This window comes from Scyliorhinus torazame, chromosome 8 (assembly GCF_047496885.1).
Source record: "Scyliorhinus torazame isolate Kashiwa2021f chromosome 8, sScyTor2.1, whole genome shotgun sequence".
NCBI lineage: Eukaryota > Metazoa > Chordata > Chondrichthyes > Carcharhiniformes > Scyliorhinidae > Scyliorhinus > Scyliorhinus torazame.
The window spans coordinates 79,051,396-79,076,244 of record NC_092714.1 but is presented as its reverse complement, the minus strand read 5'-3'; the positions used below and the strand labels follow the sequence as shown (position 1 = coordinate 79,076,244).

Here is a 24,849-nt window from a genome sequence, read left to right as displayed (position 1 = left end):
TTCTGCTGAAGTACACGGAGTGACAGGCTGATTTAATCTCAAATTAGAATATTGAACAGAAATCGACAGCCTGACGTTTACAAAATGGGACACTGCAGTGTTGGGGGGGGGGGGGGGGGCAGCAGATGAGAAATCCCGAACTACGTCACTCATCGACCACGTGTAAACATATAAAGTAAACAACATCTAAGAAGGGAGTCCCAAAACATGCAGGACAGAGAATAGTAAATCTTACATTTTAATGGCCAAGTCACTCAAGCATTCATTCGCTTACTATGGGTCGATTTTTTTTTCTCCATTCATTAATAAGAGCAAAAGGATTAATTTGTAGCTTGCTGTGTTATCTGATGAGGTGTGTCCAACCATTTGGGACAATAGTGGGTGGCAAAAATCCAACTCATGTGTGTTGAATTGCTCCCACATGCTGTTATCAGGTGCAACAGACGATGCCACCATAAACTGCAAAATCTCGGTATCTGACTGAAAATGATAATCTGTTAAAAAGGCAAAAAAATCAAATGCTCTGATTAAATGGAGATGAGAAACGATGGAATCACTGGAGTTTAAAGCTGGTACGTGAAGTATACAACAAGCGCTGGGTAGATAGATTTATTGCTTGAACACGCCAACTTGTTGAATAGTTTTAATGATGTAGTATTTTTGGTACTTCCTGCCAACACACTGAAAAATATATAATTATATCTAATTAGTGGCCTTCGTGGTAAAGCTAAGTTTACCACCTATTTTCCTGTGCAGTAAATGTAGCTTTGGGAATCAAAAGTTACTTTGGTCAATTTATATGTCCCAATAACGGTACAGCATCATATACAGTGTATTGTTCAGATGAATCTGTTAGCAATAAACGGATATGCATTGTATGGTCTTAAACCAGTGACTGTGCCTAGAAGGCTGCAGAGTAGAAGTGAGTGGTTTTGCGTTTCTGGAGAACAGACACACATGCATGTCATATTTGTATAAACATTATATATTTTTTTTTCTTGCCCTGGCCACTCCTATCTTTGTCATGTACAAATCTAGCACAGATCCTTCCGGGGTATTTAACAATATATTTATTCCAACGACTGCTTAAGGTGGGTATTTTCTATTCTAGTTCGGATTGTGCAGTCAAGCCTGTTGTTCCTGAAGTTGCCAAAACACTTTCAAGCGGCATTCAAATAAACGAAGAAGCGTAGGTGTAGAGAATTTTCTAATGTAAATCAAAGAACAAATAAAAGTACAGCACAGGAACAGGCCCTTCGGCCCTCCAAGCCCGTGCCGACCATGCTGCCCGACTAAACTACAATCTTCTGCACTTCCTGGGTCCGCATCCCTCTATTCCCATCCTATTCATGTATTCATCGATTATTTCAACATTTATTGGCGTCCTTTCCAACCCCAGAACCAACAGTGCTTGGTTCCATTTGGAATTTCCAAGCTGCCTTTCAATGGGGGAACAGGTCGCCCGGCCTGGGATGTTTGACGTGGTACATTCTGGTCTGCAATGCAATATCTTGAGCTTTGACTAAAAGTGTAAACCCGCTTTTGGGAATATTCATTGCTAAAAGGCTTATTAACTAAACATTAGACGGATGAAAATGGGACATATCGCTTACTAATATAAAAAAGTTAGGTTGAAACTGAAATTTAGATCATGACAATACCGCACCGAGTTACAGATGAACTGAGATCGGTTGGGTTGGATATCGGAGCAGGAAGATGGTTTGTTTACATGCAGCAGCATGGGAGCCTGGAGTGGTCATCAATTCAGTCGCCATTGACCAAGGCACCTTGTGTACTGTATCCGAGTCCAGCGTCAATAAACAAACAATATGAGCCAAGATTGTAATATTTACAAATAACTGAAACGTGTATAATCAATATATTCGCAGGCTCCTGACACGAGAGATCGGTGCGCCAGCCTTTAACAAGCTCGCACTCCACTGAGAAATAAATCTGCTGGTTTTTTTTTTAAAGACTGGATATTCCGATCGCGCAGATGCGCAGAGCGTGTTCACACGAGTAGACAAAAGGAAATGGCTCGCCACTACTGTTGCCACTTCTACCTCAACCAGCTCTTTTCATTAAGTAGAACCTCCCCCCCACCACATTTATTCCAGCGTTTTAAGAAGTTCGCGGAAAGGTTAATTTGCTGAGCGAACGTCCAATAACCCCAGTGGACATCCAGCCATTGTATTAACACAATTTTAAAAATCATAACACGTGCGGGCGCACTTAAAGTTCAAGTATATCTCATTCATGGTGTGTCAAGTGAAAATGGGGAAACGCGCTGGTGGTGATGAATACACGTCTACACTGCAAACACATCCTGCACCACCGTCCACAGCATCAGATTCTCAGTCAAACTTTCAATCTCCGATCGCTCCGGCCACACGGCTGCGGTCCGCGGCCTCCGCTTCACTCTCCCCTCAATTTCCCCCCCCTGTGATTATCTTTGTCTCCTCCCGGAGCTTGCGGGGAGCCGGCCACTGTTGTCTAGACCGATCGATCACTTAGACAGAGACATGCAATCCGGTGAAAAGCCTTCAGTCAGGCAGAGCTGGCAGTTGCCACACGGGGTATATGTCACCTTCCAGGTAACCAGTTACAACTAGAACAACCTTCACCACTAAATCTCACCTAAAGAACATCGCGCGACTGCTAAAGTGACTACTAACATGTTAGGCAGACAAAGCACTGTTTATGCAGTATTGTACAAGACAGCAACATCGTTACCTTCAAAAGGTATTCTGGCAATAACCTCAAAAGGCACAACGCGAGCAGAGTGTGAGCCGGAGGGTCCTTTACACTAGCCAATCTCACTCCGGTAACTCAGCAAACTGCAGTTATTTGTAAAATATGCCATAATTGAAAATAATCCTCGGTTTTAAACCATGAGTTAATTCCCCTTTTCGAGAAAAAAAGGGCCCTATCTACTTGTTCTACTGCAGAATGGACACGATGTTTAGAAAGACCACTTTTCCTTTGTTTTAAATTTAGAGTACCCAATTATTTTTTCCAATTAAGGGGCAATTTAGTGTGGCCAATCCACCTAGCCTGTACAGCTTTAGATTGTGGGAACGAGACCCACGGGGAGAATGTGCAAACTCCACACGGACAGTGAAGAAAGACCACTTTTCCGTTCTGATTTATTTATTTTACCTGTATCGATTTCTCAACACAGATGAACGCATATGTAGAATTAATTGGAAGCATTTGTTTAGCTCCTGAAGCGGAGTTCAGTGGTTAAATCAGTGTGCTGGCTGCGTGGGGGAGGGGGCTGGCTTTACCCGGTTTGGCTTTACCCGATTCTCTTTAGTGGTAGAAGCGGTTGCCTTCCTTTGGAGGACAGACAGAGCGAGCGGGACAGGAGTCCCCGGGAGGACGATGTCGATGAGAATTTCCGATCGCTCTGCACAGGAGTGAAAGTGGCGTTGGCCGGACAGCGCCGAGATCACATCTTGTGCACGGAACCAGCGCGGCTCCGAGTTTCTAAACTTCCTTTCAGACATTCACAGGAGAGGCGCAGAGGGTCCACTTTGCCAGTGAGGATGGCACATTACAGGAGCCAGTCAGAGTGCCAGAGCCAGGCAGCGCTAACCAAGCCAAACAGCCCCAAGCCCCGTCCACAAACACAGCAACACCTCTTACCTGATGGCAGCTTGACCCCGGCTCTCACTCCGGCCTCGATCTTGCTGCCTCCACCACGTGTCTTTAATGTTTTTGAATCGCCAAGACGGTCGCAGGTAGACTTTCTTTCATCGGAACATATCAGCAATGTGCGCGGTGGCGAGGCCGAGCCCGCTTCTCACCCCCAAAGTCCGGGTATCCACTCGAGAAAATCAATCCGCTCTTCAGGAAGAAAGGCTGGCCCCTTTCGCCAGCCCTGACCCTCTGGCTCCAGGCAGTGAGGTGTCCCAACGCCGCGGACCCCCGCTCCGTTGGTGAAGTGAGCCCCCTCCCTCAGTGCTCACTGTACAGGTGGCGAGCGCCTGCGATCCTCTGGCACGGAACTCTCTGCAGCGCCATGTTGGCTGCTCACCATGCACAGAGCGGAGAGAATACCCCGTCTATCGGCTCCTTCTCACTGCCATCGCCGCCCCGAAGCCCAGCCTGCTTCCCCCCTCTCCCTCCTGGGAAACCTGGGCGCTGCAGCCCTGTGCAGGGGCCGCTGCTTTAAAGAGCCCCTCTCGGCAGCTTACTGGAGCAGACGTGGATTTCAGTGTCTCGGCTGCAAACTGTTTTTTTTTGATTTCCGATCCAGCCCTAGCGTGCAGCTCCCCTCCGAGACTGGGGAAAAAAACTCTTTACCCAGAAGGCCATCGCTAACTTCAATTACCATAAATATCAACCTTTGCCTGCCAGCCCCCATCCCCAAATCTCCACCCCATCGTCAACACGGCAGACAGCAGCGGCGGAAAGCTGAGCGCTTCACTCAGATGTGTTGTGTCGTTTAACTCCCCCCAATCTCCTCTGATACACCAGAGCACAAAGCGCAATCGCGTGAGACTGAACCAGCAAAGGCTACAGAAAAGTTTGCGTCAGGATTCACCCGGCACTTCACTGCGTGGTGAGAATCACTGTGAACACCACATATTAGACTTTAGCGGGTGGTCCTGCAAGAATGAGGGCAGTGTTTTAGGTGTTGTTGGTTATTGCTACTGGTGGGTACTTTAACGTATTAATCACGATGCTAACTCTATCGGCCCAGACCCTGGCGGTGTGTCCAAATTTGTGACATCCCCCTATCGTTTTATATTCAGAGGAGTAATTCGCGGTTTAACCAGTTAGGGCTGGGGTAAACTCTATTTCATGTCGATTGAAACGAAGTATTCAGTGTTTTTATGACATTAATTGAAGTTCAATCTGACTTCGATCTCAACATTTCCCCAGCTTCTAAAGCACGACTGTTCAGAAATAAAAACAAGGCGCCAGCTACCCGATTACACGGATTGGAAAATTACAGCATAGTGCAAATATGTGGCTCGTGTTCTTCACCGCCATCCCAGAATACAAAGTAAATTATTCTGGGTGATAGGCTGGAGGCAAGAGCAGCAATGATGAAAGGTGCAATCACTTCGCTGATACACAGTTCAGTTTGGAGGGTCTCTCCAGCAGCGCTTCCTTTACCAGGCTTGGGAGTGACCCGAAGGTCAGAACACTGCGCACATCCCGCGCGGGAAACCTTCCATCAAGGGCTCACTCACACATCACAAGAGACACCTAGATAGCAATTGAAATGCAATCACAGTCTCACACATACTCCTGTAATGATCTTAAACTCCTATTTCCCGCAACCACATACACAGGCACATTCTGGCAGTCACACACACACACACCCTGCTCACACAGCCAGTTGTATAGACAACCGTCCAAACAATTGCTATCATTCTGCACACAAACTCCCTCCCAGGAGTGCTAGAACCACACTCGTGCAAGCCCAATCCGTTTCGGAAACCCACATTCTCTCACCTTCTCGCAAACAAGGCCTCTCTCTCACACACACACACACACACTCTGTAGCCCTCGCATACTTAACACTCCCTCGGTCACACACTTGCCCCAGTTACACGCGCGTTTGTGCTCTGTTACACGTCCTCTTCACATTCTCATATCCGCCTTCACACATCCCGAAATTTCTCATACCATGGCTGTCACACACATCACTCCTTTCTCACTGGTCCCTTCACACACACTCCCTTCCGAACATTCTCGCAGTCTCAAACATTTGCAGACTCACACACACGCCCACAGCCTCCCCTACAACCACACACACACACCAGCATTCCCTCCATTACACGCTGCTCGTCACAGTTCCACATCCCTCCCCCGCAATCTCTCAGTCACGTCTCAGCAATCACACACACACACACACCCGCACTAACAGTTCACAGCAGCTGCTTCTCGACCTGCTTCACAGAAGCAGAATCGCTGTCGGATTCTCCGAAGCAGGGCGGAAACAGGGCAGGGACCACAAGTAGACTCAGTTGTTAATTCAAAATGTATTTCACGCCGCTCACGACTTTAGACGATCCCCCCCCCGCCCCCGCCCCGCCAAAACACGCTGTTGCTACGGTATCCTCCTCCCCATCATACCCACATGTCCCAACTGGGACAATGAGGAAGTTTCGGAATACGGTTCTGCCATTTCTGGGAATGGCTCAAGACACTGAACATAGCGCACGATGTTCGAAAAGCTGCACTTCTGGCAGGAGTTAAAAGCTATTTTTCCAATTATTTACATTCCGCTGTAAATTCCTCTTTTAACGAGAACAGGAAAATCACCTGGGGTTAGATTTTAAAACTCACAAATCGTTAATTATTATGTTTTGATCCACTGGCATCGATTGGGATACTCCACACCCACCAGTCCGAGCCATCTTCGTCGTAAAATGCAAGAGGTTCTATTCCCTGTATCAGGAATACACACATAACTGGGGGGTCACCCAAAGCCCCCCCCCACCCCATCTACCACCCCCCCCTGCACCCCCACCCCATCTACCACCTCCCCTGCACCCCCACCCCATCTACCACCACCCCTGCACCCCCACCCCATCTACCACCACCACTGCACCCCCCACCCCATCTACCACCACCCCTGCACCCCCAACCCCAATTGCACCCCCACCCCATCTACCACCCCCTGCACCCCCCCCCCACCCCATCTACCCCACTACATCCTCCAACCCATCTACCACCCCCCTGCATCCCCCATCCCATCTACCACCCCCCCCCTGCGCCCCCCACCCCATCTACCACCGGCACCCCATCTAGCACCCCCCAACCCCATCTACCACCCCCCCTGCACACCCCACCCCATTTACCACCACCCCTGCAGCCCCCACCCCATTTACCACCACCCTTGCACACCCATCTACCACCCCCTGCACTCCCCCACTCCATCTACCACCTGCAGCCCACCCCCCCGCAACCCCACCTACCCCCCTGCAACCCCACCCCACCTACCCCACCCCACCTACCCCCACCCCATCTACCCCTCCTGCACCCCATCTACCCCCCACCCCATCTATCCCCCTGCACCCTTTCCCCATCTATCCCCCTGCACCCCCCACCCCATCTATCCCCTGCCCCCCATCTACCCCCTGCAACCCCCGCCCAAATCTGCACCCTCACCCCAACTACCTCCTACAACCCCCTCCCCATCTACCCCCTCCCTGCACCCCCACCCCATCTACCCCCCTGCACCCCCACCCCATCTACCCCCCTGCACCCCCCACCCCATCTACCCCCTGCACCCCCACCCCATCTACCACCACCCCTGCACCCCCACCCCAATTGCACCCCCACCCCATCTACCCCCTACATCCTCCACCCCATCTACCACCCCCTGCAAGCCCTACCCCATCTACCCCCCCCTACATCCTCCAACCCATCTACCACCCCCCTGCATCCCCCATCCCATCTACCACCCCCCTGCGCCCCCCACCCCATCTACCACCGGCACCCCATCTAGCACCCCCCCAACCCCATCTACCACCCCCCCCCGCACCCCCACCCCATCTATCACCCCCCCCCTGCACACCCCACCCCATTTACCACCACCCCTGCAGCCCCCACCCCATTTACCACCACCCCTGCACACCCACCTACCACCCCCTGCACTCCCCCACTCCATCTACCACCTGCAGCCCACACACCCCCTGCAATCCCACCCCACCTACCCCCCTGCAACCCCACCCCATCTACCCCTCCTGCACCCCATCTATCCCCCTGCACCCTTTCCCCATCTATCCCCTGCAACCCCCTCCCCATCTACCCCCTCCCTGCACCCCCCACCCCATCTACCCCCCTGCACCCCCACCCCATCTACCCCCTGCAACCCCCTCCCCATCTACCCCCTCCCTGCACCCCCCACCCCATCTACCCCTCTCCCCATCTGCACCCCCACCCCATCTACCCCCCTGCACCCCCACCCCATTTACCCCCTCCCCCCACCCCATCTACCCCCTGCATCCCCACCCCATCTACCCCCTCCCTGCACCCCCCTCCCCGTCTACCCCCCTTCACCCCCCACCCCATCTACCCCCTGCATCCCCACCCCATCTACCCCCCTGCACCCTCACCCCATCTATCCCCCTGCACCCCCACCCCATCTACCCCCCTACATCCCCACCCCATCTACCCCCTGCACCCCACCCCATCTACCCCCTGCACCCCCCATCCCATCTGCATTCCACCCCATCTAGCCCCTGCACCCCCCCACCCCATCTACACCCCTGCACCCCCCACCCACCCCCCTGCACCCACCCACCCACCCCCCTGCACCCACCCACCCAAATGCCCACATTGTTACCACCAAAAAAAGATTAGCCACAATAGAGGAACTGCTCGTTTGTGTTGCCCGCATTGTTTAATGGAACAATTAATCAGCAGTTGGCTGTGTTGGTTCACAGCAATGTGCCAGCATGGAGCCACTCCGGGCCCCTTCATCTCTCGCAGTGTTGAGCCGCGGACCGACTCTCATGTGCAGCGCAGTAAGTACTGTCCAACTCCCATTACTGCACTCCACCTCCTTTTGTATCAACTTTGATTTCTAGCAGAAGCAGCTCCCCAAGATTCCCACACTTCACTCTTCAAAGAACTTCTCGAATCTCTCGCCTCGCATCCGAGTTCAGGGAACCGCCTTCTCTCCGAATGAGGAACGGTACAAATAGAACTAACGTTGGCTAATTTCTGTCATTCCCCCCAAATGAAACTTGGCTTTTTAAAGAGCCACGGCCGCGGCTGGCTGCCCCTTCCAGAAATGTTGCCAGAAAAAGGATTGTTTCCACATTCTTTGTTCTATATTTTAGTTTTTAATTGAAATAAAGCAGTGCACGGCCATGGTTATTTACTTTAAGGTATAGAGGGTCACCGTTAATAATGAGATTGGTGTAATTGCATCTAGGTTTGGGGGGTTTAATTATTCAATGGAATGAAATCCTCTTTTCAGTGGCTGGAATGGAGTGTGGCCAGGAAGCCTCGGCGGGAAGTGCGCCACCTGTCTCGGCGCTGCGCTCCGCCACAAACCAGCAGAGCGACTTCACAAGACAAAGATGGCGAGAGCTCCCATCCCCCACCGGTTAGTGCCACTTCCTCCAGCAGACCGCTTCACTGCGAGGCGTACAGCGGCGATCTCAAGCTTATTATCAAGATCGAAACCCCTGTTTCCAAACAGATGCAGGAAACGAGCAATGGAAGGCTTGAGAAAGGACGGATACAACCCGTTTTTTAAAAGAAAAACATTGAAAGCATCTTCGTTTTCTCGGACACGTAATGCTTTCTCGAAAGCCTGCATTATTTTCAAGTTGCATCCGCGAACAAAGAACAATAAATGTACTGGGGGAAATGAGCTTAGTGTGAGTGCGGGGGTGGGCAGGGGGAGACGCGACACAGTATCGCTATTTCATTGCAAAACAGGACACAGGAAAAGCAGAACAGTAACAAAACTACACCCAACTCCCACAGCACCTGATCTGTACCTTAAACACAGGACTGCATTCTCAAAAAGGGCATCGATTTGGTTCAGAAACTGCTAGGAGGTGAACGATTTCTTAACCATTCGGAGTACTGGCTTCTTCTGGCATAAACAAATGCACCTCGGCACCAAGCCGGCTTTACAACATTATTACACTTCCTTTACACCGCACTTCAAAAGGTGCGGAACACATCATCTCTGACCAGATCCGAACACAAGCTGCGCGGCAGTTTGACTTCGCTTCAAGCCAAATTAAAGTTAAAACTCCAGAGTTCAACTTTTTCTCAGTCCAGCCGGGAACGGTGCTCCGCATTCGCCATTGTTTGCCTTTGGAAAAGTTAGGAAGAAAGTTTATAACTAAAGTCAGTAATACAGCTCAAATACACCCTCCCCCATACACGCGATCTCTGCAAAGTAACAAGACGGCCCTTTTATAAAGTCTCGAGTTGGAAACTTATTCGGTTCCTGCCTCCACAACACCAACTTTTAAAACACCAGCCATTGAACTACACTCCATTTAACACTTGGCTCAGACAGGCTCTATAAACTTAATGTCACAAGTTGAATAAATTATGATCCTGTCTGAATAGGAAACACTTCAATGCGGTGCAGAGAAATTCGGGCAAGCGGGAATTTTGAAATGTAAATAGGTTTCCCCGCAGCATTCCCAACTTGTCGGCATTTTAGCTTCAGTGCTAACCTATCTCAATCCCCCCCATCCGGAAATACTAAAACATGGGACTATTTAAACTCTCCAATGTGAAAGGGAATGAGACTACTAGCTGAATAGAACATGCAGGATGCAGACAGGATGGGCCCAGTGCGCTGGAACAATACTGTCATTCTCGAAGAGATTTATGGTGCTCCAACATTTGCTTTGGGACAAACAATGGAAATATATCATTAAAGGAAACTGAACGGAGATCAATAATTAATTATGTCAGTAATGGTCTCTGGGAAGTGAAGTCAGATATTGAAGGTTCAAACCGACTACAAAGACAAGTGGAAGGGAGAAAAATAAAGGTTCCCTCACCAGGAAAGAACGAGTCGACAGGTGAGAAGGATACGATTAGGCCATGAAGTCCTTTTACTCAAATAACAAAGCAGCACTCAAAAATGTCAATTTTTCATACACAATGACCACTTGTGTAAGGTACAGTTGAACCATCAACATTTCCGGAACTGTATTCCAAATAAAAGTCAAGATGTTCAGAAAAGGGTTAAGAAGAAAACTGGTGGGAAAGTACACTGTAAATGATGTTAGCGGTGTAAAGGGTTTCCTGTAATACTAGATTTGGAGCTCCAATGTGCATCTCTACGGCATTTAATAGTGAGATGAGAACAGTGGAGAAATGACCTGCTGGTTCACTGAGAATTCTAGAGGATAATGAGTGAGCAACAACAGAAACTGTTTTTATTTCAGAACTCTGTCGCAGTTGAAGTATGAAGATCTTCATTGGGAATGGATTAAATAGGGTAATTCATTGTTCCCCCATTGCATACCGTTCAAAAACAGTTTTGGTGATTTATTTGCGTCTAAAATGGAAAAAAAAAGTTAGTGAATGATGGTAACCTGGTAGACATTGTCTAGCTGAATGTGCAGGTGATCTGGAATTCACCAGGACTTTTCGGCTCCACACCTCATTACATCCTGATCTAACTATGGACAAAAGAGCTAAACCCCAGAGGCGAGAGCCTCAGCCTCTGACATCAAGACAGCATTTGACTAAATGAGAGGTCAAAGAGCCCTAGTAAAATTTAAGTTAGTGGGACTTTATTCCACTGTCTGGGATCATATCCAGCATAATGGAAGGTGGTGGGATTGTTGAAGGCCAATCATGGGAGCGGCAGCACGGTAGCACATTTGCTTCACAGCTCCATGGTCCCAGGTTCGATTCCCGGCTTGGCTCACTGTCTGTGTGGAATTGCACGTTCTCCCAGTGTTTGCCTGGGTTTCCTCTGGGTGCTCTGGCTTTCTCCCACAGTCCAAATATGTGCAGGTTAGGTGGATTGGCTATGCTAAATTGCCCTTAGTGTCCAAAACAGGTTAGATGGAGGTGTGGGCATAGGGTGGAGGTATGAGCTTCGGTAGGGTGCTCTTTCCAAGGGCCGGTGCAGACTTGATGAGCTGAATGGCCTCCTTCTTCACTGTAAATTCTATGATTCTATGATGTCAGCCCTGGGATATCACCGTAGGTCTTTCTCAGCGCTGTGGCTTAGGTCCAACCATCTTCAGTTGCTTTGTCAATGACTTTCCCTCCAGCACAAACTGGGGAAATTTACTAATGATTGCAGAGTGTTCAGTCCCATTCGTAACTTTTCAAATAATGAAAAAGACCATGCCTGCATGCAGCAAGACCTGAACATTTATGCTTCAGTTGCTAAGTGACAAAAGCATTTGCACCACACTGGGACCAGTGTGGTGAGTCATATAAAAAGGGCAGTAGACAGGGTTTAAAACTAAAAGACTAAAGGGCGGGGGGAAGGGAAGGGACCACGTGAGAGGAGACGTGGAAGAGAAGATGTGGTGAATCAAAAGGAAACTATGAGGTAATAAAGCAGGGTAGTGATTTGATAATGATAACCAGAGTGTGGCAGGAAGGGACAGAGCATGTAAAATTAAGTGTGCTCTAGTAGATAAGACCAGATATTGCAAAAATGGTAAGAAGACAATTAAATGTTCGGTATCTGAATGCACACAGCATTCATAACAAAATGGATGCAGAAATAAATATGTATAACCTGATAGCCATCATAGAGACATGGTTGCAAGGTGAACAAGGCTGGGATCTGAATATTGAAGGATATTTGACATTTTGAAAAGGATAGGAAGCAAGGAAAAATGGCGTGTTAGCTCTGCTAATTAATGACATCATTAGTACAGTAGTGAGAGTTGACCTTAGTTTGAAAGAACAAAATGTAGAAGCAGTTTGGGTAGAGTTAAGAAATAGAGAAAGTTACAGGACATTTGCAGGAGTAGTTTATAGGTCCCCCTAACAGTAGTTACACTATAGGACAGTGATACTGGAATAAATAAATAAATGTGACATGTAAAGAAGGTACTGCAATAATCACGGGTGACTTTAATCAACATGTAGATTGGGTGAATCAATTGGCAAAGGAAAATGAGTTCATAGAATGCTTTCAAGAAAAGTTCTTAGTGCTGTTCATTTTAGCGCCAAACACCTGCTAATGAACGATGAGACAGAATTAATCAAGAACCTCAAGGTAATGAAGCCTCTAGGTGAAGGCGACAGCATAACATGATAGAATTTCATGTTCAGTTTGAAGGGGAGAATTGTGGGCGTAAACTAGCATTTCAGTACCCAATTCATTTTTTCCAATTAAGGGGCAATTTAGCGTGTCCAATCCACCTAGTCTACACATCTTTGGGTTATGGGGGCGAAACCCACGCAAACATGAAGAGAATGTGAAAAGTCCACACGGACAGTGACCCAGAGCCAGAATCGAACCTGGGACCTCAGCGCCGTGAGACAGCAGAGCTAACTATTGTGCCACCGTGCTGCCCAATAAACAAGCATTTTTAATATAAATAAAAGTAATAAGGGCATGAAGGTGGAGCAAGCTAAAGTGAACTGGGAAGCTAGGTTAAAAGGTAGGACAGTAAAGATGCAGTAGAAATGCTTAAGGAGATATTTAATAATGCTCAGCAAAGATTTATCCCAGTGAGAAAGAAAGATTTTAAATGGATGTAAGGATATATCATCTGTTGCTAAAAATGGAGGGTTTATCAAATTGAAAGAAACATTGTAAAATTCTGCAAAGATTACTGATGGATTGGTCAGATTTTAAGAACCAGCAAAGACTGGCTTTAAAAAAGGGAGAAAATAAAGTATGAGGAAAAGCTAGCTAATAATATAAAAATGGATAGTAAGAGTTTCAACAAGTATTTAAATAGGAAAAGAGCTAGAGTTGGTCCTCTGGATAGAGAGTCCAGGGAACTGATAATTGAAAACAAAGGAATGGCGGAGGCATTGAATAGCATCTTGTGTCTGTCTTCACCATAGATGTTAGAGAAATTGTTTACCAGAGATCAGTGGGGCTACATAAATGGTAACTTCAAAAGGCAAGGAATTTGAGCAAGGTAGATGGCAGAACCCACAAAGAGGAATATCAAATAAATTGAACCGTATAACTGCTACTACCCTCATTGGGAAAGCAGACTAGTTCTCCATTCAACAGCAAGGCAGGCCAGTTCCACCTGCGATCCAAGCTATGGAGGCATGTTCCAGCTAACGTTTAGAGCCATGGCAGATTGCAGATATTCTCTTAAGAGAAGAGCAGTTTTGTGCCTACGCTGAACCAGGAAGATAGGTGACCAAGTCTGAGAAAACTTAAGTGGTATTGTGTGATAACTATTAACTGGATTTGACATATAAAGTTACTAAAATTGGCTTTTGCTTGGGTAATGGGATGTCTCAGTAAGTTCAGGAAACATGGGTATAATTTGAGAACAAGAGGTAACTTCAAATAAAACCGTGAGTTTAATTATTAAAGTAACTTACAGATCTCGTTGGTTAATCATGTGCCATTTTCTTCCCTAAATTTAGAGTACCCAATTGTTTTTCCCTATTAAAGGGACATTTGTCATGGCCAATCCACCTACCCAGCACATTTTTGGGTAGTGGGGGTGAGGCCCATGCAGACACAGGGAGAACGTGCAAACTCCACATGGACAGTGACCCAGGGCCAGGATCAAATCCGGATCGTTGGCGCCATGAGGCAACAGTGCTAACCACTGCACCACCGTGCCATCTTCTACACCATTCCTTTCTCTTTGTCTGCAAATTCTAATGAGCTTGTTACAAATTCCACTCTGCCATATACATCTCCTTCACGGGTCCGGATGGGGTCCCTGGTCGTGCACTCAGATCATGCGCAGACCAGCTGGCAGATGTGTTCGCGGATATCTTCAACCTCTCACTACTCCGTTCTGAGGTCCCCACCTGCTTCAAGAAGACTACCATCATACCAGTGCCAAAGAAGAACCAGGCAACGTGCTTCAACGACTATCGTCCGGTGGCCTGGGCATCGATCATAATGAAGTGCTTCGAGAGGTTGGTCATGAGGCACATCAACTCCATACTCCCAGAATGCCTAGATCCACTGTAATTCGCATACCGCCGCAACCGGTCCACAGCAGACGCCATCTTCCTGGCCCTACACTCATCCCTGGAGCATCTCGACAACAAAGACTCCCACATCAGACACTTATTTATTGACTACAACTCCGCCTTCAACACCATAATCCCTGCTCATATCAAAGCTCCAAAACCTAGGACTTGGCTCCTCACTCTGCAACTGGATCCTTGACTTCCTGACCGATAGGCTACAATCAGCAAGGATAAACAACAACACATCCTCCACTATAGTCCTCAATACTGGGACCCCGCAGGCCTACGTACTTAGCCTCCTACTATACTCCCTATACACACACGACTGCGTGGCAAAATTTGGCTCCAACTCCATCTACAAGTTTGCTGATGACATGACCGTAGTGGGTCGGATCTCGAACAACAGTGAGTCAGAATACAGAAGGGAAGGGCTGCACGGTGGCACAGTGGGTTAGCCCTGCTGCCTCACGGCGCCGAGGTCCCAGGTTTGATCCTGGCTCTGGGTCACTGTCCGTGTGGAGTTTGCACATTCTCCCAGTGTTTGCGTGGGTTTCACCCCCACAACCCAAAGATGTGCAGGATAGGTGGATTGGCCACGCTAAATTGACCCTTAATTGGAAAAAATGAATTGGGTACTCTAAATTTATTTTTTAAAAGAACAAAAAAAAGAATACAGAAGGGAGATGGGGAACGTAGTGGAGTGGTGCAGTGACAACAATCTATCCCTCAATGTCAGCAAAACTAAAGAGCTGGTCATTGACTTCAGGAAGCAAAGTATCTGCATCCATGGGGACGGAGGTGGAGATGATTGACAGTTTCAAATTCCTAGGTGTGCACATCACCAACAATCTGTCCTGGTCCACCCACATTGATGCTACGACCAAGAAAGCACAACAGTGCCTATACTTTCTCAGGAAACTAAGGAAATTCGGCATGTCCACAGTGACACTTACCAACCTTTACAGATGCACCATAGAAAGCTCCTATGCATCACAGCCTGGTATGGCAACTGGTCGGCCCAAGACCACAAGAAACTTCAGAGAGTCATGAACACAGCCCAGCACATCACACAAACCTACCTCCCATCCATTGACTCTGTCTACATCTCCCGCTGCCTTGGGAAAGCAGGCAGCATAATCGAAGACCCCTCCCACCCGGCTTATTCACTCTCCCAACTTCTTCCATTCTTCCATCGGGCAGGAAATACAAAAGTCTGAGAACACACACGAACAGATTCAAAAACAGCTTCTTCCCCGCTGTTACCAGACTCCTAAATGACCCTCTTATGAACTGATCTGACCTCTTCACACATCTTTTCTACCAAGTAGTACTACACTTCTGTATCCTTCACCCGATGACTGTGTCTATGTATTTACATTGTGTATTTTATGTTTGCCCTATTATGTATTTTCTTTTCATGTGCGGAATGATCTGTCTGAGCTGCACACAGAACAATACTTTTCACTGTACCTCGGTACACGTGAAAATAAACATATCCAATCCAGTTCGGTGGCACCAATCACTCCTGTATTTAGTCCCAGCATCTTACTTTATGGAGTTAACTCGTATTGCTTCATATTTACTTGCATGATAGCATAAGCTAGGGTTTAACAAAGTATCCTTGTGACCCGGATTGGATATTTTTGTCTTTTGCACGTGTGCTTCTTCGATCCCCCAAAAGTGGACCAGGCAAACATCTGATGATATGAGACCTGCTACTTAATTTCATAATACAGAATGAGAGTCGTCACTAGACTTGATTCAAACATTACAACTTATCTTTTGTGCAATGATACAAAATAAAGAACACACCATGCAAACCACGTGAGTGAGTCACCATCCCAGACATAAGCAAAATGATTTTGAACAACTGATATTTCTGACCTTTCTCTCAGCTAAAGTTTTCACAGCTTTTTCTTTAAGCACGTGGCTGTTCAAATTCAAATAATCTCTGCTAGCCTGAATCCCTTCTGTTCACTGCCAAAAACAGAACGGTGAGCTTCCAGCACAATGAGATGTTTTCCAATTGCTATTTGAATATTTTTGTATTAAATGTGGAGAAACATAATCAATAACAGCTTATTAACATCTTGATACTCTCTGATATTTTGTCCAGTTGGGTGGAACTCCCATCACCTGGTTCCATTCTCATCAATCCAATTGCAACCAGTTGAATCATTATGATAGTTTCCCTTACCCCCCTCCCACATCATTACATCTGGAGTCCCCAAAGGATCTATCCTTGGCACCCTCCTACTTCTCACCTAAACATTGCTCTTCACAAAAACACATCAGGTTGCACGGGGATACTGACAACAGATATCTGTACCTATCAACGCTTCATGCAATCTATCCACTTGCTCCAACTTGTCATGTTGCTTCTCCGACATTCAGTATTTCATGAGAAGAAATGTCTGTCAATTAAAAATTGGGCAGACCGGAGGGGGAGGCGGAGATAGTGGTGGCGATGGACGCCGAGAAAGCATTCAACAGAGTGGAGTGGGACTACCTGTGGGAAGTGTTGAGGAGATTTGGTTTTGGAGAAGGGTTTATTGGATGGGTACAGCTGCTATATAGGGTCCCGGTGGCAAGTGTGATCACGAACAGGCAGAGGTCTGACTACTTCCATCTTTATAGAGGGATGAGGCAGGGGTGTCCCCTGTCTCCGTTACTGTTTGCATTGGCAATTGAGCCCCTGACCATAGCATTGAGGGGCTCCAGGAAGTGGAGGGGAGTACTCAGGGGAGGAGAAGAACACCGGGTATCATTGTATGCAGATGATTTATTGCTGTATGTTGCGGACCCAGTGGAGGGGATGCCTGAGATAATGCAGACACTCAGGGAGTTTGGGGAACTCTCAGGTTACAAATTGAATATGGGGAAGAGTGAGTTGTTTGTGGTGCATCCGGGGGAGCAGAGTAGGGGAATAGATGATTTACCGCTGAGGAAGGTAACAAGAGATTTCCGGTACTTAGGGATTCAGATAGCCAGGAGTTGGGGAACCTTACATAGGCTAAATCTAACACGATTGGTGGAACAGATGGAGGAGGATTTTAAGAGATGGGACATGGTGCCCCTGTCACTGGTGGGTAGGGTGCAGGCGGTCAAAATGGTAGTCCTCCCGAGATTCCTTTTTGTGTTTCAGTGCCTCCCTGTGATGGTCACAAAGGCTTTTTTCAAGAAAATCGAGAAAAGTGTCATGAGTTTTGTGTGGGCTGGGAAGACCCCGAGAGTGAGGAGGGGGTTCTTGCAGCGTAGCAGGGAGAGGGGGGGACTGGCACTACCGAGCTTAAGTGAGTACTATTGGGCCGCCAATATTTCAATGGTGTGTAACTGGATGGGAGAAGGGGAGGGAGCGGCGTGGAAGAGATTGGAGATGGTGTCCTGCAAAGGAACCAGCCTACAAGCACTGGCGACGGCGCCGTTGCCGTTCTCCCCGATGAAATACACCACAAGTCCAGTGGTGATGGCAACACTGAAAATTTGGGGGCAGTGGAGACGGCATAGGGGAATGACGGGAGCCTCGGTGCGGTCCCCGATAAGAAATAATCATAGGTTTGTCCCGGGGAGAATAGATGGGGGATTTAGAGCATGGCAGAGAGCTGGGATTGTGCAACTGAGGGATCTGTTCTTAGACGGGACGTTTGCGAGTCTGGGAGCGCTGACGGAAAAATATGGGTTGCCCCAAGGGAATGCATTTCGGTACATGCAACTGAGGGCTTTTGCGAGGCAACAGGGGAGGGAATTCCCGCAGCTCCCGACGCAGGAGATTCAGGATAGAGTGATCTCAGGGACATGGGTGGGGGATGGTTGGGTGTCGGATATATACAGGGAAATGAGAGACGAGGGGGAGATCATGGTGGATGAGCTGAAGGGAAAATGGGAAGAAGAGCTGGGGAAGAGATTGAAGAGGGGCTGTGGGCAGATGCCCTTTGTAGGGTAAACTCTTCGTCCTCGTGCGCCAGGCTTAGCCTGATACAATTCAAGGTTTTGCACAGAGCGCATATGACCGGAGCAAGGCTCAATAAATTTTTCGGGGTAGAGGATAGGTGTGGGAGATGCTCGAGGAGCCCAGCAAACCACACCCACATGTTTTGGTCATGCCCGGCACTGCAGGGGTTCTGGGTGGGGGTGGCGAATGTGCTTTCGAAGGTGGTGGGGGTCCGGGTCGAGCCAAGCTGGGGGTTGGCTATATTTGGGGTTGCCGAAGAGCCGGGAGTGCATGAGGCGAGAGAGGCTGATGTTTTGGCCTTTGCGTCTCTAGTAGCCCGGCGAAGGATATTGCTTATGTGGAAGGAAGCCAAACCCCTGGGCGTGGAGACCTGGATAAACGACATGGCAGGGTTTATAAAACTAGAACGGATAAAGTTTGCACTAAGGGGTTCGGCTCAAGGGTTCACCAGGCGGTGGTGACCGTTCATTAACTACCTCACAGAACGATAAAGGAAATGGGAAGGTGACAGCAGCAACCCAGGGGGGAGGGGAGGGGGGGGGGTCCTCAGGGGTGTCTTTGTATAGATATTTGTACTTGGTTATGTATATTGGATTGCTTGATTTTATTATTTGCGAGAGCTATTATTTTTGTTATGGCAGTTGCCATTTAGTTTATATATTATTTATTTATTAAAAACGGTCACTGTTATTTATATTGTTTTATTGTTGTAAAAAGGAAAAACCTTTGTACTGTTTTGTTTGGCCGAAAAATTTGAATAAAACATTTTTTTTTTAAAATTGGGCAGACCGAAGAATCATCTTCAATCCTCACCACAAAGCTGCTCCATTCCCTCACCACGATTCCTTCCCGTTCCCTGGTCACTATCCAAGTTGAACTGTTTGCAACTTTGGTATCTCATTTGACCCCGAGATGAATGTTCTCCCATACATGTCCTCCTTCACCAGGACTTCCACCTCTGTAACATTGTGCAACTGTGCAACTCCGCCAATGCCACAGTTCACCTGACCTTGACACCTTGATCAATCCTTTTTTACTTCAAGATTTGATTCCAATCATTACCTTGTACCACAAGCTTGAGCTCATCCAAAACTTGATTGGACAGATCCTGACTTACGCTAATTAGATCTTACCCTTTCCTGTGCGGCTGACCTATATAACTCCCAGTCCAGTGCTACCTTTCCTGTGCAGCTGACCTATATAACTCCCAGTCCAGTGCTACCTAAGTATTAAAAATCCCATAATGATTTTTAAATCCCACCATGGTCTTACCTCTCCCCATCTTATTAATGTTCTCTAGCCCTGCAACCTTGCAAAATAACTATGCTTCTCCAATCCTGGCCTTGTATAATGATACAAAATAAAGAACATGCCATGCTACCACACATGAATTAGTCACCTTTCTAGACTTAAGCAAGATGATTTTGGAAAACCTCTCCGGTATTGTGGCCTTTGTCTCAGCTAAAGCTTTCACAGCTTTATTTGTATTTTCTTTGGTCAGCGAGCCTTTAGCTGCCAAGACCTGTAACTCTGCAATTTCCTTCCTAATCCTCGCTGCCTCTCTACTTCACTCTCCTGCTCGAAGATTCTCCTGAAAGCCTACCAAACTTTTGTTCATCTGCCCTAGTATTCCATGTGCCTTTGTGTCAAATTCTAATTGATAATCACTCCTGTGAAGTATCTTGGGACATTTTATGACATAAATGCTAGCCATTTTTAAATAAATATGCTTTGCCTTAAGAAAAATTTCCAAATCCATAGTGTGGGAAAAAGTCTCATTATTACAAAATATGACAGTGCCCCTACATCTGAATCCAGATCATTCATATGCATTAAGAACAATGAGACTATACACTAACCCATTTTGAGATAACTTCCTATCCATGTTTCTATAATCTCTGTTAATAGCATGTACCCTAATTTTATAAAGATCGCCAATGCGGCATTAAATAAAATATCTTCTAAAAATCCAGATACACACCATCCACTTTATTTAATCTATCATTGCAGCAGTATTTCCTCAAAGGAGTCTATGAATTTTGTCACACATGGTGTGTTTAACAAAGCCATGCTAGCAGTCCTGAAGTAATCCATTTCTTTCTAAATCTCAGTTCTATTCCATGCTATAGAATCTGGAAGTCCTTTGGAATATCTATGGATAGTTGAAAGATTATGGTCAGAGATATTTCTACTGATTTCCCTCATCTTTCCAGAAAGTCTGTCATCAGATTCCGGCATCTTTTACAGTTCAAGCTACACCAGCTTTTACAGCAGTGTTTCTTAGCTACCTCAGTTCATTTCTCCAACCACTCTTGAATCATGATCACATTCTGCTGTTAAAACCAAGGCAAAGTAGTCATTTAGTAACTTCACAACTCCTTCATCCTCTGTGAGATATCCCTCATCTTTTACTAATTCTCTTTGTTTCCCTCCAGACTGATATCTTCACCTTTCTAATGGTTTTTCACTTCTCCTGTAAACTCTATGATTCAACACTTTGCTTGCTCGTCTTCTGTATTATTAACCCTTATTCAAACTATCTTGTTGCGGAAGGTACTTCTTGTGATTTTTAAGAAATAAATTTAGAGTACCCAATCCATTTTTTCCAATTAATAGGCAATTTAACGTGCCCAATTCACCTACCCTGCACATCTTATTGGGTTGTGGGAGTGAGACCCACGCAGCCAGGGAGTGAATGTGCTAACTCCACACGGACAGTGACCCGGGCCAGGATTAAACCTGTGTGCTCGGTGCCGTGAGGCAACAGTGCTAACCAATGTGCCAGCATGCTGCCCTTACTTCTTTTGATAATGCAAACATTTCGTTCAAAATTCTCCTCAGGTTGTGATGGCATGTGGCGCAGTGGATCGCACTGGGACTGCAGCGCTGAGGGCTCAGGTTCGAATCTCAGCTCTGGGTCACTGTCCATGTGGAGTTTGCACATTCTCCCCATGTCTGCGTGGGTTTCACCCCCACAGCCCAAAGATGTGCAGGTTAGGTGGATTGGGCACGTTAAATTGCCCCTTAATTGGAAAAAATGGATTGGGTACTCTAAATTTATTTCTTAAAAATCACAAGAAGTACTTTCCGCAACAAGATAGTTTGAATAAGGGTTAATAATACAGAAGACGAGCAAGCAAAGTGTTGAATCATAGACTAAATTGCCCCTTAATTGGAAAAAAAAATTGGGTACTCTAAATTTATATTAAAAAATTCTCCTCAGGTTGAAATATTAAAGTTATGGTATTGTGCAGTTGGCCTGAAATACTCTTTCTTTCACACTACATTGACTATGGGTGAATACAAATATCCCTAACATGCTTTCAAATTAATTGCTGACAATTATATAGAAATGAATTCTACCTGCACTACTTGAAATACCTCCAGAAATCTGTATCTGTACAACTACCACCAAGTAATTATCTTGAACAGAGCATATTTACAACACCTAGTAGATTTTTTCCTTTAAAAAAGTAGATCCGGTCATATTGGGAAACCTTGTAACAATGTGTAATTCATGTGTATATATTTAATTATTTTTTTTAAATGACAGAATACAATTTATTCAATGGAGATCAACATATGCCTAAGTATCAGCAACAATTCCACTCGCAAACCAGTTTTGTGAACAAATCAAATAATCTGCTACACTTCAGAAATCAGGTTATTTATAAAAGCACTAACAATACTGGAAACTAATATTTGATTGTATAATAAACAGTGTTTTTCATCCCATTTTTTCAGAAAGTGACTGAACCAGTAGGGGCATGTTTAGCACAGTGGGCTAAACAGCTGGCGTGTAATGCAGAACAAGGCCAGCAGCGTGGGTTCAATTCCTGTACCGGCCTCCCCGAACAGGCGCCGGAATGTGATGACTAGGGGCTTTTCACAGTAACTTCATTGAAGCCTACTTGTGACAATAAGCAATTATCATCAACATTTTTTGAAATTGTACTTTTAAATCAGTAATCAGCTTCTTTATTGTATGCAACCAGGTCAGCTAATATCTGTAATGGATTAACAAACCATAACTTCCAACATAATATACATCCATGTAATATTCACAAAACTTTACATGTGCACAGAATTTCTGTCCATCACACGCTTTCAACATCGCAGTTTGTTTCATGTAAGTTTCTGCATCACATTTGAAAAGTGGTGGAAAGAAACAAAGACAAACATTTGGAATGTACAGTCAAACTCGCCAGGAACAGAACATACTGAAGTCACAAAGTCCCTATCTTCTTAATTCACTGATGTATAAACTCACCCCGGGTGTAATTATCAATTTGACTTTGTGGCCTTAAAAATGACACATTTTAATACTTTTGCAACAGAATAATACATTTCATTTTACATGATGCAACATTCCTGTCATTATAAAACAACCAACTTGCTGTGAGTAGCACCAAGGAAATTTGCTAACGTGTAAAAAAGGTCTTGTGCCTAATGCACTCTACCATCATATTTTGTTGCAGATGCAAAAGAATCCTTTGAGAAAAAAATTTAAAAGCAAGCTATTTCAAGACCAATTATTCTAACTAGCATTCTTAAATTCACAATTACCTTCAAATATATTTTTTTGCAACTCCTACACACAGGATATTTCAGGAGTGACCTTAAAAGGGACACTCCAGGTTGGCGGCTAGACTTTACAACTGCACACCCGTGCCAATAAAGTCAAGAGCAATGTCACATGGGATCTGTTTGTAATTAAGTAATCATTAAGTCAAGAAAAGTTCATGTTGCATGCCACTTGAAAGAAACCTGAAATAAATAGCGTAACAAGGAAAAGAAGCAGCCAAGTTAGTAATGGCATGATCACAATCCTAAAGCAGTTGGACTAAACATGTAAATATGTCTGCTTTGTTCAATGGATAACTTTAAAAGTACCTTCTGATCCTCACATCTTGAAACATACAGGTTTTACGATAAACTGAAAACTAGAGACTAGTACTGAAAGGTACATGACTCCGAGAATGCTGTAATCCTCAATGTCTAGATCAATCCCTCCTCCCCAATAAGTGAAACTATGAAGTTATCTCAAAATGCTACTGTGTGACTGCTGTTTAAAGTCTATATATGAATATGTCAAACCCTGACTTTAAACAAGAAAACTTTTGTGATTTTATCCTCTTCTTCTGATTTTAAACTTTGCGATTTTATTCTCTTCTGACATTTTTCAAACTTTGCTGGGTTCAATAACATTGACACGGATTTCACCAGTTCAGCATCCCATTCTTCCTACAAGCTACTATTTGGATCTCTGACCTCCAGATCTAGTCCAAAGTCCTTCAACATGTCAAAGCATCGAGGGCAGCACGGTGGCGCAGTGGGTTAGCCCTGCTGCCTCACGGCACCGAGGTCCCAGGTTCGATCCCGGCTCTGGGTCACTGTCCGTGTGGAGTTTGCACATTCTCCCCGTGTTTGCGTGGGTTTCGCCCCCGCAACCCAAAGATATGCAGGCTAGGTGGGTAGGCCATGCTAAATTGCCCCTTAATTGGAAAAAATGAATTGGGTACTCTAAATTTTTTTTTTAAATGTCCAAGCATTAAGTGGCACCAACCCAAGTCATACTGTGCTGTATGACTCCTTACCTTTCTCAATCTCTCCAAAAAGTCTTAGATAGGATTAACCACACCATGCTCCTCCAATGATTGTTCTTTGTGTTCTAGAACAGTTGAATTAATCCTTGCTACTTTCCTCTCTCAATATTCAGTCCCTCTCTGCCACTCCATTCCCATCTTGCCCTTTGAAGCCATCTTTAAAAACAGGTCTGGTCAAACTTTGGTCCATTCATCGAATACCATAAGACCATAAGACATAGGAGCAGAATTAGGTCATTCGGCCCATCAAGTCTGCTCCACCATTCAATCATGGCTGATATGTTTCTCATCCCCATTCTGCTGTCTTTTCCCCATAACTCCGGATCCCCTTATTAATCAAGAACCTATCTATCTCTGTCTTAAAGAGACTCAGTGATTTGGCCTCCACAGCCTTATGTGGCAAAGAGTTCCACAGATTCAAGAAATTCCTCCTCATCTCAGATTTAAAGGGTCGTCCCTTCAGTCTGTGAGGTTGTGGCCTCTGGTTCTAGATTTCCCACTAGCGGAAACATCCTCTCCACATCCACTCTATCTAGGCTCTCACAAGAATGATTCCTGGAAAGAAGAGCTTGTCATATGAGGAGCAGTTGAGGTTATTTTGAAAAGCCCCTTGTCGCCACATTCCGGCGCCTGTTTGGGTACACTGAGGGAGAATTCAGAATGTCCAAATTACCTATCAGC

General features: G+C 46.0%; 1 protein-coding gene and 1 long non-coding RNA gene across 12 annotated transcripts in view; one reads left to right on the top strand and one right to left on the bottom strand.

Moving 5' to 3' along the window:
* bcor (BCL6 corepressor) overlaps positions 1-24,849 on the bottom strand; it is a 471,432-nt gene that overhangs the window by 130,455 nt on the left and 316,128 nt on the right. Inside the window, exon 1 of one of the 11 annotated variants that reach the window (XM_072513879.1) lies at positions 9,480-9,596. The exons of 9 other annotated variants lie outside the window; for them this stretch is intronic. The gene's annotated coding sequence lies outside the window, so the exon portion shown is untranslated. Of the gene's footprint in view, positions 1-3,648; positions 4,364-9,479; positions 9,597-24,849 lie in introns of those variants that run through there. One more of the 11 variants, XM_072513875.1, reaches the window with a different exon arrangement.
* The window catches only part of LOC140427967 (uncharacterized), a 43,489-nt gene that overhangs the window by 1,483 nt on the left and 17,157 nt on the right, over positions 1-24,849 (top strand). The gene's annotated exons all lie outside the window — the stretch shown is intronic.